Raw genomic sequence first — 14,413 nt, 5'->3', positions numbered from 1 at the left:
TAGTTAAAAAAATTTTGTTTCTTAAGAATTTTCTCTAAAAAGATAGTATCCGCGCGGACGTGTCGAAGACACGTATTACCACGACCACGACCACGACCACGACCACGACCACGACCACGACCACGACCACGACCCGACCCGACCCGACCCGACCCGACCCGAGACGAGACGGCGGCGGCGGCGGCGCGCGAGAGTCCCCCTTGTCCTCTTTCACTCAACAAGGAAGTGCAAAATACAAGCCTTAAATACCATTCCCAATAGTATTTCCAATACTATGTGGGATTGAGCATTACCAACACTTGTTCCAATATCATATTCTTCATAAGTTATCATCCATTACAATATGAATTAGTCGTGTTAATGAACCAATATACCTCATTAATATATGGTATTGTTGAACAAAAGAATGATGATGATGATCTTATTAAAGACCATCTAATACGAAAGAATCTAATGCATAACCGATACCTTATTGTGAAACTAATTCACATAGAGGTTGTACGTGAAAAAAAAATCTTTTACTTTTATAGTAAATATCTATCTCAATAATTTTAATATAAAAAATATATTTTTATTTAATATAGAATTATTTCATGTATTTATCAAGTTATAATTTTAAATACTTATTAAATGAATTAATTTATTATCGATAATTCATATTGTAATGGATGATAACTTATGAAGAATAATATATTGGGAACAAGTGTTGGTAATGCTCAATCCCACATAGTATTGGAAACACTATTGTGAATTATATTTAAGGCTTGTATTTTGCACTTCCTTGTTGAGTGAAAGAGGACAAGGGGGACTCTCGCGCGCCGCCGCCGCCGCCGCCGTCTCGTCTCGGGTCGGGTCGTGGTCGTGGTCGTGGTCGTGGTAATACGTGTCTTCGACACGTCCGCGCGGATACTATCTTTTTAGAGAAAATTCTTAAGAAACAAAATTTTTTTAACTATTCTTTTGACCGTTGCGATTTTCAACGTTGCGATTCTCTCAGTCGCATTGCGATTCTATAAATCGCATTGCGATTCTATCAATCGCATTGCGATTCTATCAATCGCATTGCGATTCTATCAATCGCATTGCGATTCTATCAATCGCATTGCGATTCTATCAATCGCATTGCGATTCTATCAATCGCATTGCGATTCTATCAATCGCATTGCGATTCTATCAATCGCATTGCGATTTTCTTCTAAATCGCGTTGCGAACTTGGAAGCTCGCGTTGCGATTTTCTTTTGACCGTTGCGATTTTCTTTTTAACGTTGCGATTTTCTAAATCGCGTTGCGATTTTGATATCGCGTTGCGATTTTATTGGTCATTTTGGCAAATCCAAAAAAAGTTGGTTAAAATCGTATATTATAAGATATTTTTGGTCACTGAGGCGATTTTCTCCAAAGAAAAACATAAACAGATCAAAATGGCTCTAATTACACATTCAACCTCGTTTGACCTAATTTCCTAAATGGCAGCTGACAATTTTGTGCATGATGATGGGTGTGGGATTCTGAGGGTGAAGAGATTCGATGATGTATGTATGCCAATAATCAGGTCACACTTTCTTGATAATCTGAACGTCTTCGTCCTCAAGTTCATGATCCTAGGATGATACCCAAGCAAAATCAGCGGGGATTGAACAACAAAAAAGAAGAAATCGGGCAAATCAGACAAATGGTAGATATGGACACAGGACACGGATACAGGGTAATAATTAAAGAGAAAATCGCCTCAGTGACCAAAAAAAAGTTATAATATACGATTTTAACCAACTTTTTTTGGATTTGCCAAAATGACCAACAAAATCGCAACGCGAAATAAAAATCGCAACGCGATCCCCAGAATCGCAAATCAGTTTCCAAAATCGCAACGCGATTCTTGAAAATCGCAATGCGATAGTACAAATTCGCATTGCGATTTTCCAAAATCGCAACGCGAATATGAAAATCGCAACGCGAACACATAAATCGCAACGCGTATCCGTAAATCGCAACGTGTATCCGTAAATCGCAACGCGTATGGGTAAATCGCAATGCGTATCCGTATATCGCAACGCGTATCCGTAAATCGCAACGATAATACATAAAATCGCAACGCGTATCCGTAAATCGCAACGCGATATTTAAAGCGCCATTATAATCGCTACGCGTATTTTATTTTCAAATTACAAAAGAATATTAAGACAAAATCCCGTAATCGCAACTCATAACCTAAAACCTAAAATCACAACTCAGTCCCATCTCCATCTCTCACTCTCTACGGCGAAGAAATCCGTCCCCATCTCCGAAGATTTCCGTCCCCATCTCCGGCGAAATCCCTCACAACCATTCACGGTCAGAAATCCCTCACAATATTCAGAAATGGAAAATCAACCTCCGAGGGTTAGTTTTTTTAATTATTTTTATTTTGAAATGTTTGCATTATTGTAGGTTTTTCATATTGAAACTGATGATAAGTTTACTGGTCATTTCAATAATAGATTAACCATTTCACTTAGATTTCATTTCGCGTTACGATTCTCTCGTTGCGATTTTCATTTCGCGTTGCTATTCTCTCGTTGCGATTTTCAAGTTAGTATTTGTCTTTGTCTTTGTTCTGTCTTTTGGTTGAAGTAATGCAATCCATTCAAGTTTCAATTTGCAGAAGAGTCGCAACGAGATAAATGAAAATCGCAACGAGAGAATGACTGTCGCAACGCGAAATGAAAATCGCAACGAGAGAATCGCAACGCGAAACCAAAATCGCATTGCGATTTTTATTTCGCGTTGCGATTCTCTCGTTGCGATTTTCATTTCGCGTTGCGATTCTCTCGTTGCGATTGTCATCTCGCGTTGCGATTCTCTCGTTGCGATTTTCATTTCAACCAAAAGACAAAACAGAGTTGCAAATTTTAGTTTCAAGAATAAACTACTACTTTTATGTTTATGTTTTTGGTATATCTTCACAGTGTAGTTTTTGGTATATCTAACTTGGTATGTTTATTGTTTTTGTAGAAATTTTTTTCGGCTCAATTGACCTTGCGAAATAAAGTCAGCCTGGCCACTACAATTGCAAAGAAGCTTTCACCTGCTCAAAGACAATTGTTTGAGGAAACCTGCTTCGGGCCATGGCTGAGAGTACAGCATCCGGGTGGAGATGCTAATTTGACCCATTTGTGGCTTCAGACCAGACATCAAATCTACCCGACAGTATACAACGTGGTGAGGAAGAGATATGGTTTCATTTTCCACCAGCGTATACTTGTTTTGGGCGGAAGGAGTTCTGCTTAATCACTGGTCTACGATTCGGACACGATGATGTAGGCCGGTACACTCGTCATATCGCCCGCCCATCATGGTTATCCCGGGTTTTTCCGGATGAGTCAATGGAGAAGCCGAACCTACATGTCGACGACCTGAAGAAATTGTTTAATAAGAAAGCTGGTTTCACTCGGATGGATGACGTCGATGTTGTCCGAGTATGCCTTCTACTACTTGTGTATGCCGGCTTTTTAGGCAGAGAGGCCAGACAACCTATTCATCGGGAGCTAATAATATTGGTAGAGGACCTGAATGCATAGAATCTGTTTCCGTGGGGTTCGTATATATGGAAAGCTACCTGGACTAAGTTGTCGTCTGCCTTTGATGACCGCAAAAGTTGCGGGGCGATGGGTCCAAATACACTTTGTCAGGCTTTGTTTGGGCCTTTAAGGTAAGAATTTCTATATATGTTTCTAAAATTATAATTAATTATTTAACAATTACTAATTTTGTTATTATATTGTTTGTAGATTTGGATATTCGAGGCTTTCCCCAGCATGCGTACATATGCAATAAAAACGTCAAATGATATTCCCAGGGCTATTTCCTGGAAGAGGAAAACTCTGTTGGATTGGGAAGACTTAATACCATATGCCACAATAAATAATGTAAGTTAACACAAATACTTTCATATAATATATAAACAAGTTATTAATAGTAGACGTTTAACTTTGTTTGAGTTTTATATTTTAGGAGGCTAACATTCCATTACAAAGACTGACACCCACGGAGGAAGAGCTTGCCACTGATTGGTGGCAAGCTAGTCAGAATTTTTTTGATGGCACGGATGATGAGCAGCATCCACTTCCTCCAATTCGAGAGCCATCACCTCACCTAGAGCCATCACCGATCGACCGACTATACACCTCTAGAACGAGAGCCATCACCTATCCCGTCACATCATCGAGCCTCTTCTCCACCATCACCTCATGATAGGCGACCGGCAAAGATGCCACGACTCCTATCTCCCTGTTCTCCACCTCCACCTCAACGGGATGAGTCAAGGGAGTTACGTGATGAGGTCAATGCCTTGCGTGAGGAGATCGGTACTCTACGCGATAACGATGGTGCATGGCGTGTGGAGGTGTCAACTTTACGTGGTGAGGTTGCCGCTCTACGTGAGATGATAGTATCGTTGCAGAATGAGGTTCATACTCTACGCAACGAGGTAAGTTTAAGATTTTCCATATTTAACTTAATGATAAATTTACTCGTAATTTCACTTAGATTAGCCATTTCACTTAGATTAGCCATTTCACTTAGATTGCTTAGTAAATTTATTCGGTTGCTGCCAATTCTGCTAAACTGTGTATTCTTTAACACTGTGAAATAGTATTTGTCTTTGTTTTGTCTTTTGGTTGAAAGTAAATTTGTTCGGTTGCTGCCAATTCTGCTAAACTGTGTATTCTTTAACACTGTGAAATAGTATTTGTCTTTGTTTTGTCTTTTGGTTGAAAGTAAATTTGTTCGGTTGCTGCCAATTCTGCTAAACTGTGTATTCTATAACACTGTGAAATAGTATTTGTCTTTGTTTTGTCTTTTTGGTTGAAAGTAAATTTGTTCGGTTGCTGCCAATTCTGCTAAACTGTGTATTCTTTAACACTGTGAAATAGTATTTGTCTTTGTTTTGTCTTTTGGTTGAAAGTAAATTTATCCATTCAAGTTTCAATTTGCAGAAGAAATAGTTTACTTTCGCAACACGAAACTTAAAATCGCAACGCGAAATGAAAATCGCAACGACAGAATCGCAACGCGAAACCATAATCGCAACGACAAGATCGCAACGCGAAACCAAAATCGCATTGCGATTTTCATTTCGCGTTGCGATTCTTTCGTTGCGATTTTCATTTCGCATTGCGATTATGTCGTTGCGATTTTCATTTCGCGTTGCGATTTGGTTTCGCGTTGCGATTTTAAGTTTCGTGTTGCGAAAGTAAACTATTTCTTCTTCTGCAAATTGAAACTTGAATGGATAAATTTACTTTCAACCAAAAGACAAAACAAAGACAAATACTAACTTCAGGGTATTAGTTTGAAACATATTTTTCTTTGTTATCTGATGCATTTTGTGAACTATGATAGAATAATGACTTGGGTGAATACAATGCAAGTTTGAAACATATTTGTCTTTGTTTTCACTGTTTAAATATCATGTCTGTTTATTTACTGATTTTTGTATTTAATTATTTAGCGGCCCGATAGAGTGGATGCTTTACGTCGGGTTATGCTTGCACGACGGAGTTCACGCATCAGACACGTGCACGTGCTATTAAGTCTCCGTACACCCCAATAGTGCGAAGACACCGCAAGAAGAAGCCCGACTCGCCTGTCATCCCTCAAGAGTCCACTCCTATCGTTGAAGAGGCCCCCCCTATCATTCCTCGAGAGTCCCCTCCCACCGTTCAAGAGGCCACTGTCATCATTGAAGAGGTCCCTCCCACCATTCAAGAGCCCGATTCACATGGCGTCATATGTAGGCTTCTTGAGAAACCCTCTGACGTGCCGGACATGATGGATTCAAGTTGGCTCTTGTATGAGTTACCGGCCAGTACCATACCGGTATCTGAAGAGGAGAGGGAAGAACTACCGGACACAATTCTGGATAACACCCTTTGGGCTAAGACCGCTGTTGATTTTTATCTACATGAGCGGAGCCAGGGGTGTTTCACTGACATATGCAAGCTCACCGATGATATCTATTTGTTGCTTGATCGGTCTTGGTGGGGCGTATTATTAGGGGTCGAAGACAATGGCTATTTCGATGGGGGGGTAAGTCTTATATTTTTCTTATATTTCAATTTGATTAATTTTTTTTTAAATTTATGTAAGTCACTAATATATGTCTTTTTTTGTAAAACAGCATATCGATGCGTGGGTGACACGTCTTCTAATAATAAGAAAACTTAAGAAAAATAAATATACGATATACAATTATGCCGACGTCTTTTCACGCCGTTCACTTGAAGAATGCACGAAATGAATCATTTGATTTGGGCAATGGACAAGCTAAACTTTATCATGCATGGTGGGAGGTCGATAAGGTTAGTATTTTATTTAGATTGAGTTTAAAGGTTTTATGAAATAAGTGCGCAAATGAATGAATTATTACTTATGATTGCAGGTGTTTATCCCTGTTTTGGAACGTAACATTGGATTCTCGTCGAGCTTCAGCTCCCATCCCTTAAGACAATAGTGTATGACAGCATGATAATTACATATCATTGGCTGATTTAAGAGATGTTATTAAGGATGGAGCTCTCATTTGGCTAAATTCTTGGATGCGATCAATTATTGGACTCGTTCTGGAAACAAGAAGCCAAAGAAGCTCAATATTACAGTTATTAGAGACGAGACCGCGCCACAACAAACGAGCGGAGCCAGAGGAGATTGTGGTCCTCTCGTATGCTTGGCGTTGGAGCGTTTGACGACGGAAGCATCAAGTATCTACCTCCCACCGATAGAGATAAAGCTGCAGTAGGCTTGTGGTTTCGACATTATATGGCTAAATCGATATATACGAGACGCTGCCTACCTGCATCCGCGTTATAAAAATGTCCATAAACAATTGGTAAGTTTATATACTTTGGTTTGAAAATGTTTGGTTAAGTACCTAGAATTCAATAATTTGCTGTTTGTAGGTTTTAGATGTGTAGAAAGTGTTGTTTGAACAAATGTTTGGTTTCTGCAGGTTAATCTCAGAAGTGACTGCGTGAAAATGATGTCGAGCTGCAAAGTTGATTCAATAGTTTAATTGATTGTTTTTTGATTGTTTAATTGATTTGTAAAAGTTGATTCAATAGTAGATGATCGGAAATAAGAATTATTGCTTATTTTTGATTGTTTAATTGATTTGTAAAAGATGATTTGTAAAAGTTGATTTGTGTAATTGATGCGAATATATTCTTATTTGTGCTTGTTTAATTGATTGAAATGTAATGGTTGATTTTGTTGATTTCAATCTGCATTATGTTGAAGGCAAATTGACTATCGCAATGCGAAATGAAAATCGCAATGCGAAATGAAAATCGCAACGGAGAATCGCAATGCGAAATGAAAATCGCAATGCGGAAATGAAATCGCAATGGGAGAATCGCAATGCGATTTTAATTCGCATTGCGATTATCTCGTTGCGATTTCATTTCGCATTGCGATTTTCATTTCGCATTGCGATTCTCTCGTTGCGATTTTCATTTCGCATTGCGATCTCTCGTTGCGATTTTCATTTCCGCATTGCGAAATGTAATGGTTGATTTTGTTGATTTCAATCTGCATTATGTTGAAGGCAAAATTGACTATCGCAATGCGAAATGAAAATCGCAATGCGAAATGAAAATCGCAACGAGAGAATCGCAATGCGAAATGAAAATCGCAATGCGGAAATGAAAATCGCAACGAGAGAATCGCAATGCGATTTTCATTTCGCATTGCGATTCTCTCGTTGCGATTGTAATTTCCGTGTTGCGATAGTCAAATGCATGCCTAATAGTGATAACAACTGAATAACAAGAGTTGGTAAGTCAAAATGGTTGGCCTGAGTCATTAATTCAACTGAAAATGTTAAAGTTCACACATAAAATCCACATAATACAACGTTTGCATTTAAAAATCACCTAAGTTAACAGTCCCAAAGGTAAAGCCAATTGTGATTGGGATTTAAAGATGGTTGCCTTTTGCTTGACCCATATGAGCTTTGGATTTTGATGAGGATCCATATTTTGGTAGAGGAAAAGATGATTTTGATGGCACTGGTGATCCACATGTCAACCTTGTATGATCACTTCCTTCCACCGACTACATGTCGATCTCTTCTCTCTTCACCCTTAGACGGTATACGATCGTGACTTTTTGGTCGGCCAGGTAGCCTTCTGTCCATGGCTGGTGGCAAAACTGTTTGTAAGTCATCTGGTATGTCCCACTCAGAAGGATGTGGAATAGGGTAGACAATCTCGGCATAAGTCTGTCGATAACTTCTGTAGTGTAGCAATCCATAGCGTATGCGCTTGAATCATCTTGGTTTAAATGAAGAGCAACTTTTATAACATGGCCACACGGATAACCAGATGTTTTGCCATTTCATACAACTACAACGTCTTTGCATTTAGATCGCCCCCATTTAAGTTATTATCCATACTTGAAACAAAGTGTTTGAACATGGTTCAACTCTCCATGACGTTGACTTCACAACACGTTTCGTTATCTTTTTTTCAGTCCATGTGTAACACGAGTTCCAATGTTCCTGTAATTTAAATAAACAATACTTAGTAAAATATATAATATGATAAGTTACGAATTCAAAGAAATAATACCTGCATGGTTTCTTTTCTTGTAGTACCACTGTTGAATAGAGGCTCGAAAAAACTCCATTAACATAGTAATGGGTAATTTCCGGGAATGACGACTTAGAGCGTTGATTGATTCTGCACTATTAGACGTCATGAAACCATATCTGCTCCAAGTTGATGTACTCTTGACCATCTTTCAAACCCGACATCTTCTAGTGTTTGAGCACACTGAGGCAAAACACGTCTTAAACAATTATATGCTTATTGAAATCCACTTCCCGATAAGCTTTTACAGCCTTCCAGTATGTCCATTTGTGCTTTTTTATACCAGCAGACCTTGATTTTAGATTTCTATACAAATGAACACCACAAAGTCCATGAAAAGCATCTGGGAAACACCTTCTAACAGCGTTGTCAATTGAGTTTGCCCTATCGGATATGATTGTCAGATTGCTAATAGGACCTATGCAATCCCTAAGATGCCCCATAAACCATGTCCATGAATCAGAGGTTTCAAATTTGCCAACCCCGTAAGCTATTGGCAATATCCCATTGTTAGCATCCATGGCTACTGCTAATAAGTTTACTCCAAGGTATCGACCTTTCAAATGTGCTCCGTCACTATAATAACTGGGCGCATGCAAGTAATAAACGAACGAATCTACAAATAATATACAAGAAATATAATCATTTAAATGTGAAATGCATATAACTAACAAAAATGAGTCAACAAAATTATATTGATTTACTAACCGTAGCACCAATGGCGATAAACAGCAACTCAAAGCGTCCATCTCTATCTGTTTTGATATGAGTTACCGACCCAGGATTTTTCAGCTTTAAATTGTGACAATAAGCCGGCAGTTGGGCAAACGATGCTTCTGGCGACCCCCTCAACAATTCCAAGGCATAACATTTGGCTCTCCAAGCTTGAGAATATGATATACTAATCTTGAACCGAGCATTCATGTCAGTCATAATTTCATGTCCCCGATATACCCTGCCATTCAAAACATTAACTCAGCCAGAAAACCACCCAACACCTTTTTGTTTGCCTGTCTATGGTGAGGAAAACTTGGGTTCTTGAACATGTATGTTTATCAATAAAGTCCTAACTTGAAACATTTTGCAATCTTTTATTCTCTTTGCAATCATACGCCACGTACAGTTTTTGTCAATCATACCCTTGTTTCGAAACGATCTTTGCTTGATTTGTTAACTTTTAGTTGATAGCCATCTTCCACATTTCGTATACAAAGCTATCTTCAAGTCTTCCTTTGTATCAAAACAATCATCTTTCTTGACACGAATAACTTTTGTGTAACATCAACTGCTTTCTTTGCCAACTCTTCTTCCGGTAACTGAAGTAATTCTGGCATATTCCAGTTATACTCCCGTGGCATTTTCTTTTCTTCGGGGACTTTTTCTTCTTCTTTTTCTTCTTCAGGATTATATGAATTACAGAATGGATGTTCAACATGTTCATTCACAGTCGTAACTTCCTCCTAATTATCATCAACAACATCTTCCTCGGCAACGGGTGTTTCATCATCAAAATTCGGGTATTGACCAATATGAAAATCATTACACACATGGTCTGTTTCTTCTTCTGAAACATCATCAAAATCCGTATTGACCAATATCAAAGTCCGGATATTGACCAAGACCAAATTTCGAATACTGACTAGTACTCACAATTTTTTCTGTTGGCTCATCATCGTCTAACTGGTCAATACGAAAACCGGAATTTGGTGCTGAAGTTGATTGGGATTTGGATTAGAGAAAGGTTGTGGTTTTGAGAAAAACTTAGTTGATTACTACCCGCTACTGACCCAACAATACTACTTCTAGGTTCAACAACATACAATGTAACATCATCTTGTGAAAACTAAGTAGCAATGAATCGTTCAACATCTTCATTGTCGGTTAACAAATAAACTTTACCATTTCTCTGATAAGATAGTCTAAATCCACTTAGGGGCTCTAAATTCAATTTATTTGAAACACGTAGCATAGAGTTCATAAGTTAACTTTTGTAAAGACAATTTTAGTTGAAGATTCATGGGTAAAGGCATATATTGTAAAACACCATGAACATTATCCCATGACCCTCCAAAACACAAATCTATCCAAACATGATCAACATTAGATGATTTCATGGTTGTAAATTAATTTACTAAACAGACGAGCTGCGAAACTAAAACCTGTTGCCGATTGGGAAGGATGTCGTTGGATATAGGAACGGATGTCGCCGAAGAGAGTGATAGATGGAGATGGAATGAGTTGCGATTTAGGGATTTAGTTTATGATTTCAGTGTTATATACCCAAAATTTCAGTGTTGTGATTTACAGATTCTCGTTGCGATTTACGGATTATCGTTGCGATTTACAGATTCTCGTTGCGATTTACGGATTATCGTTGCGATTTACAGATTCTCGTTGCGATTTACGGATACGCGTTGCGATATACGGATACGCATTGCGATTTACCCATACGCGTTGCGATTTACGGATACGCGTTGCGATTTACGGATACGCGTTGCGATTTATGTGTTCGCGTTGCGATTTTCATCGCGTTGCGATTTTGGAAAATCGCAATGCGAATTTGTACTATCGCATTGCGATTTTCAAGAATCGCGTTGCGATTTTGGAAACTGATTTGCGATTCTGGGGATCGCGTTGCGATTTTTATTTCGCGTTGCGATTTTGTTGGTCATTTTGGCAAATCCAAAAAAAGTTGGTTAAAATCGTATATTATAACTTTTTTTTGGTCACTGAGGCGATTTTCTCATAATTAAAACCCGATATGAAATGCAGCAAAAGCTTGAATGACCTATTGAACACAATTATGACGAGGAAGTATAACATGAACACGATACACGATACTTGGAACATACCTTGCCAACTCTTTGAGGCTTGTGTTTTACGCTTGACCCCCATACGAGTGCACTGAGATATTCAGCCAGATTAAGAACTTTAATGACTGGAAATTTAAAAAAAGAAGTAAAAGATGAAAAATTCTAAAATAAATAAATAAATCAATCTGAGCAGATCATTCTCAGGCATACATGCCCGGATAAGCCATTCTTGACAAGCATTCTTGTGAATTTACGATATTTATATAACAAGACGGTAAGGAGAAACAAAACACCCCACTTAGAGGCTAACAGTTCGAAACGATATGGTATTACACCCGCACCGTCAAACAAAATCTAAGGGCAGACTTCTTAAAACCTTGCGACTGCAAAGAATGCAAGTAAAGAAAATGGCCATCACTTGATGCAACACTGCGTTAATGAGTTGGAGAGCATACTTACTACTTAAATTGTTTAAGCATGTCTTTATGAATTCGAGTGCAGAAGTCCTCAACTGTCCTCTTCTTTGATGACAGGATAACAGGATCTTAGTCTGGATTCATCCCTTCTGGCTTTGTATAAATGCGAGTTAAATTGAGATACTCCCATATCTTCTCCAGGAGACCGTCTAGGTTCCACTCCAGGTGAGTACTTTAGAGTAGACAGAAAAAGAAATTACATAAAAAAATTATCAAGCATTACACAAAAAGACATAGTTGCAGTAACTCGTTCAATCATGCCAAGGAAAATGTATAGGAGTAAAAGTTACAATCAGGACACAATCAGAAAACATGGGCCAGCCATTACAATATTTCTAAGCTATTAGTATTGGCTCAAACCAAAAAACCTGGCCCTATAATCAGAGTTAGGTGCCACCCTACTCCAAGGCAATAAACAGTAACAGAACAACTATCCTCATCTTTAAGTCATCTGAAAAGCTATCAAAGGATCGCAGGGCCAATTTTTAAAATTTTCTATCTGAGAGCAATTTTGAAGGTTTTTGTTTATTCTAAACGTGGTTCGTACTTTTTAGGTCTCATGAGTGTTTGTTATAAAACACTTTAGCAGCTCTCAAAGAACGAGTATTATTGAAGTCAAAATCACAAAAAATTAATAATGCATATTAGAACCAACACACTTCAATGTAGTAGACCCCAATTTTAAAAACCAACTTTGAACGAAAAATGTGTTTGCCGGACAGAAAATTTCCCACAAGATTAGAGGTGAAAAATACCTGATTGGGCAGTAATGAGGAAGATTATCCAATATCTCCAGCTCTCAAGTGTGATCTAATCAATCTTGTTTATCACAGATGCAAGGCATATATATCCTACTGCCTTCAATGACATCAATTAGATCATCAGCAGTCGCATCATACCTCAGTGTGATATCAGCATTGTGAATTCTGTATTCGCTACATATGCCTTTACATTGTCAAGGTCCAGGTGAGTATTCGTAAGTTGAGGTGAAATTTATACCACCCTTGTCTTTCTTCTGAATGTCAAAACGTCAAATTAGGCGGTTCCTAGTTCAACCTATCTCCACCGACAAAAAAAAATATAAGATGGCAGAACAGGCTGAGATGCTTAGAAGTTAGAATATAAAGACATGAAAACTATAAAACAGTACAAAGTTTCAAAAGGCAAGTATGGCTACAAAGGGATTTAAATTCTCTTCAGTTAACTGGTGACTCTAGTATGTTCCCTTTTTTGTCATATCATACATCCACTAAAAAATTACAAAATCTGGGGGGATGCAAGGGTGTGTCATGCGTGTTGGATACTGATGTGCTTGACATGACTATTTTCAGATATTCCTAAGATTTACCATATAATTCAATGGGCTGGACCTCCAGAACTATATCCACCTAACATGTGATGGGCATTGGTACATTAAGGTACATGAAGATTTGGAGCACATAATATACTTCACGGTTTTTCAATACAAAATCAAACTGTAGCATTTCCCACAGCAGAAGACACAAGCATATTTTTCATGTGCTCTAATGACATAAAAAGCAGTCGTTCACACCTCTGAAAATGTCCCAGTCAGCTTGTTCAGAAGAGTGGATTTCCCCACCGAAGGGAAGCCTATTAAACCAACTCTTGCATCTCCACTTTTGGTAACATCAAAACCTTCACCTGCACACCTCCTCCCTTTGATGTAGGCGTAAGGAGTTCTCCCGTAGCTTTTCAAGTTTAGCCTAATGCCAAATGATCAATAACACAAAAATAATTTCAGAGGATGAAAATAAACACCAACGGAAAGAAATGCAAGTCACAGTTGTTCTACTTCAATGACGTATAATTCCACGATTGAACCAAAACAAACCCCAAAGAATAAAAAGTACATTTTCACCTTGAGCAAGCCCAGATGATGAGCTGTTGCTTTGTTCTTCTGAGTCTTCGCCATCTGTAAAACAAACGAAGAAAAAGCTTAAATACACCAAATGCAACAAACTTTAGCAATTTATCATGTTTCAAGGACAGATTTGGCTATCTTCATTTCTACATTTGGCTATCATGTGTCAAAGCATAAAAATTCAAATAAATAAAATAACAAGAACTGGAAGCTTTCTTCATTTCTCCTGGAATGTGGAAACTACATGATACAAATTCCAAATTAAATAGCTTCGAAAGATATTCAGAAATTCAGCAGGCACTATGCTAAATTAAAAGAAAGCAAACAAAAAACGAATAAAAATAGATTTCATTCAAAGATAATTGAGCAGCCGAAGAGAACAGAGAGACTATTCTATGACTAAATTTTAAATAAAAAATAAGAAGAAAGCTAACCTCATCTTCGATGACTTTGATCTTCTGCATAACGGTGGCCATTGTTGCTGAAGAAAAACAGTAACTAAGGTGACGACAATTGGACTGCGGCTGTTCGTGGACGGAATGGAGAAAATAAGAAAACTACTTGAGAGAATCAAATTCATCGAACAATAATAGGGCATTAGATTTGGCGCGACTTAT

At 38.1% G+C, this 14,413-nt stretch overlaps 1 pseudogene; it reads right to left on the bottom strand.

Moving 5' to 3' along the window:
* Positions 1 to 1,500: 1,500 nt before the first annotated feature.
* Positions 1,501 to 14,345, bottom strand: LOC120132462 (annotated as a pseudogene).
* Positions 14,346 to 14,413: the final 68 nt, after the last annotated feature.

Source organism: Hibiscus syriacus, unplaced genomic scaffold (assembly GCF_006381635.1).
Source record: "Hibiscus syriacus cultivar Baekdansim isolate YM2019G1 unplaced genomic scaffold, ASM638163v2 tig00110569_pilon, whole genome shotgun sequence".
Lineage (NCBI taxonomy): Eukaryota > Viridiplantae > Streptophyta > Magnoliopsida > Malvales > Malvaceae > Hibiscus > Hibiscus syriacus.
This window is presented reverse-complemented; position numbering and strand designations above follow the sequence as displayed.